Source organism: Gracilinanus agilis, chromosome 6 (assembly GCF_016433145.1).
Source record: "Gracilinanus agilis isolate LMUSP501 chromosome 6, AgileGrace, whole genome shotgun sequence".
NCBI lineage: Eukaryota > Metazoa > Chordata > Mammalia > Didelphimorphia > Didelphidae > Gracilinanus > Gracilinanus agilis.
This window is the reverse complement of record NC_058135.1, coordinates 71,301,378-71,306,021: the sequence shown is the minus strand read 5'-3', so window position 1 is coordinate 71,306,021 and position 4,644 is coordinate 71,301,378.

Below are 4,644 nucleotides of genomic sequence, written 5' to 3'. Positions count from 1 at the left end.
CAAATTAAAACAACTCTGAGGTATCACCTCACACCTAGCAGATTGGCAAAAATGAAAGAAGGGGAGAGTAATGAATGTTGGAGAGGATGTGGCCAAATTGGGACATTAATGCATTGCTCGTGGAGTTGTGAACTGATCCAGCCATTCTGGCTGGCAATTTGGAATCATGCTCAAAGGGCTATAAAAGAATGCCTGCCCTTTGACCCAGCCATACCATTGCTGGGTTTGTACCCCAAAGAGATCATAGATAAACAGACCTGTACAAAAATATTTATAGCTGCGCTTTTTGTGGTGGCAAAAATTTGGAAAAGGAGGTTATGTCCTTCAATTGGGGAATGGCTGAACAAACTATGGTATATGCGGGTGATGGAATACTATTGTGCTAAAAGGAATAATAAACTGGAGGAGTTCCAGGCGAACTGGAGAGACCTCCAGGAAGTGATGCAGAGTGAAAGGAGCAGAGCCAGAAGAACATTGTACACAGAGACTGATATACTATGGTAAAATTGAATGTAATGAATCTCTGTACCAGCAGCAATAAAATGACCCAGGACAATTCTGAGGGATCTATGGTAAGAACGCTGCCCACATTCAGAGGAAGGACTGCAGGACAGGAAACATATAAGAAAAACAAATGCTTGAACGCATGGGTCGGGGTGGACATGTTTGAGGGTGTGGACTCGAAACTACCACACCAATGCAACTACCAACAATTTGGAAATAGGTCTTGATCAAGGACACATGACAAAACTAGTGGAAATGCGCATCGGCCATGGGTGGGGGGAGTGCGGGGGGTGAAGGGGAAAGTAGGAGCATGAATCATTTAACCATGTTAAAAATGAATATTAATAAATGTTTTAAAAAAGCTAGTAGAAATAATCAACTACTTTAGCAAAGTTGCAGGATACAAAATAAATGCACATAAATCATCAGCATTTCTCTATATTTCTAAAACATCAGTGCAGCAAGAGGTAAAAAGAGAGACACCATTTAAAATACCCTAGACAATATAAAATACTTAGGAATCTATCTACCAAAACAAACACAGGAAATATATTTAAAAAAACCATCTACAGAACACTTTCCAAACAATTAAAACTATATCTAAACAATTGGGAAAACATTCATTGCTCATGGGTAGGACAAGTTAACATAATAAAAATGACCATTCTCCCCAAATTAATTTATTTATTTAGTGCCATACCTATCAAACTACCATTTTTTTTACTGAATTAGAAAAAACTACAACAAAGTTCATTTGGAAGAACAAAAGATCAAGAATATCAAGGGAAATAATGAAAAAAATGTGAAGGCAAGTGACCTAGCAGTACCAAATATTAAACTATTCTATAAAGCAGTGGTCATCAAAAGAATATGGTACTGGCTAAGAGACAGAAGGGAGGATCAGTGGAATAGACTTGTGGTAAGTGACATCACTCAGGCAGTGTATGATAAATCTAGAGAGCCCAACTTTTGAGAGAAAAATTCACTATTTGAAAAAACCTGTTGGAAAAATTGGAAAAAATATGGGAGAAATTAGGTTTAGATCAACATCTCACACCCTACACCATGATAAATTCAGAATGGGTGAATGACCTGAATATAAAAAAGGAAACTATAAGTAAATTAAGGGACCACAGAATAGTATACTTGTCAGATCTCTGGGAAAGCAAAGATTTTAAAACCAAGCAAGAGTTAGAGAAAATTACAAAATGTAAAATAAATGATTTTGATTATATCAAACTAAAAAGCTTTTATACAAACAAAAACAATGTAGTCAAAATCAGAAGGGAAACAACAAACTGGGAAGAAATCTTTATAACATAAAACTCTGACAGAGGTCTAATCACTCAAATATGCAAGGAGATAAATCAATTGTATAAAAAATCAAGCCATTCCCCAATTGATAAATGGGCAAGGTATATGAATAGGCAATTTTCAGATAAAGAAATCAAAAGGATCAATAAGTCAGAGTGTAATTTGGTGAAGAGTGTTAATAGCATAATAGGTTATCTGTCTGAATTGATCCCCAAAGGTCTGCACTAATATAGCACTGGCTATTCCCTTGTCCTCATGCACAAACAGGTGAAACAGTTTAGCATGGTCAGAGATTCCAAGTGCAGGGATTGACAACACAGCTGTTTTCAGTTTTTCTATAGCATGCTTGTGCTCCCGTGTCAGTTGTAAAGGTTCTGAGACAGTGTTCCTAGTCAAGTCTGTCAGAGGTTTTGAGATCAGACTATAACCAGGTATCCACTGCCTACAGTAACTCATAACTCCTAAAATTGTATGGAACTGCATCTTGGTCCTAGGCATGCACAGCTTCTGTATGTCTGCAACTCTTTTTTGGGGAGATCCATCTTATACCCTTCTCCAACACGAAACTGAGGTACTCTACTTTTGGCAAAACCCACTGTAGCTTGGCCCTGGAGACATTGTGTCCCCTTTTGCATAGCTCTTGTAATAGATATTTGCTGTCCCTCTGACATATTTGAGCATTTGGTGACATTAGCAAAATGTCATCAACATAATGCACTAGTTTACTCTCAGTGAATATGATTGATTCAAGGTCTCTTTGCAGGATCTGGCAAAAGATATTTGCACTTTCTGAGAACCCTTGTGGAATTCGGGTCCAGCAGAAATGTTTACCCTCCCAGGAAAATGCAAAAATCTTCTGACTGTACTCATGCAGGGGTATGCTAAAATATGCACAGTACAGGTGAACCAGGCTGCACTCCTTGGAATTTCAGCGATGATATTTGCTGGGCTAGGTACCACTGCATGTCCCTTCTTAACAAAGTTGTTTACTGCTCTCAGATCCTGCACAAAAAACCATTGTTTTTCCATTTGGATCTTTTTTTTTTAATGGGCATAATGGGTGTGTTGTACTCAGATATAGTATAGACCAAAATGCCTTTTTCCAAGAGACTTTGGATAATAGGCCTGATACCCTCTGTGGCCTCATTGCTCAACTTATACTGAGGGATTCTAGGTAGATTGCCCTCTTTCACCTTGATCTTAAAGGTGTGGCATATTTTAAAATTCCCACATTGGTTGAATGCTTTCCCCAAACTGCCTCTGGGATGTCTTTCAGTATTTCAAAGATACTCCCCACGTGATGTTCCTCCTCATCACCCTCCACTTGCTCCAGGAATAGCAAGGGGTGGTGATTGAGAGGCTGTTTGAGTAAGTGTAGGAATATTTGGCCTGACTTATCACACTGGATAGTGGCACCTAATTTACAGAGAACATCCCTCCCCAAAAGGTTGGATGGGTATCCCAGTATCAACAGAAAGAAATGATCTAAAGTCATTGGGCCTATCTTCACCATCTTAGATCGTAGCTTGGGCACCAATTCCATTTGCCCCGTGGCTCCTTTTACTCTTATAGACCCCATGAATGCATAATTCTGGTGCAGATATTAACACAGACCTGGTTGCTCCAGTGTCAATAAGAGCAGGATAGATTTGATTCCCTATCATCACCATAACCAAGGGATCCCTGTCTTTAACTGTCTGATCAACAGGTACCCAAGGTGATTCTATCTCAATGTCCCTCAAATCCCACTGATCTTGTTCTAGGACTTCTGTCTCTCCTGGCTCAGGATGCTGTGAGTGTAATGATGGTAAGTCTCCTTCAAATATGACCTTTTGGACTGCCTGTGCCTTAATTGGCATCCCCGGACCATTCATGGGCCTATCAGTGTCAAAGTGTATCTCAGTTTTCCCAGACCATGAGTAAGGTAGAGTATCCTTCTCTTCACTGAACATGCACTGCTGAACTTGTGCAAAGTTAGATTCAGGAGAGGTAATTATCTGCATTAAAGGAAATTCTTCAGAATTGGGAATGTGTTTTTGGTTCATGACTACATCCCAATCCTGTAAGTGTATGCCTTCTTCTTGTATCTGGCCTCTAGACTCTATGTCAGTAACAGGAAATTTAACAGTAGATGTACTTTGCATAGGAAACAAAGTCAGTGTTGTTGATTCTTTCTCTGTTCCTACTGGTATAATTTTGTTTCTCTCTTGGCTACTGACATTCATGGAATTGAATTCCTTTAAATGCATTAACTCAGAATTTACTCGAAAGGCAGCTCTCTCTGGAGTATCAGAGGCTTGAAATTGTGCTACATCTTTATGCACCTGACCCTGAAGTAGGCTTGGTACGAATTCCCTAGCATCAGGATCCAAGTTTAAAGTTCCTTTACTACTGTAGCAACTAGTGTTAGGGTCTGAGTGGATTGCCACCCAAGGAGCACACGGAGACAATGCAATCCAAGCAAAGGGAAGTCTTTATTTCTAGTGCGCACTAGGGAAACTCAGCAAAGGAGTTCCAAAGCAACATAGTCAGAGGGGAGTTTAAATACATTTTTGAAGCTTTGATCTAGTACCTATGAATAGATTCATGGTTTCAGTTCAGTGCTCAGGAAGGAATAGGACTTTACCCTAGAGTTAAAAGGACTCAGTGTTTTGGTCCGGTGCTTAGACTTAAGGAGAACAGGACATTACATATCAGACAGGTATGCAAGGAGGGAGTTAGTTGACTGGTTTTAGTTTTAATCATTTACTTTACTTCACCACATCATTGTCACTGCCTTTGCAATGACAATGTACTTGCAACAACTAAGGCTGCTTCCTCGATTCA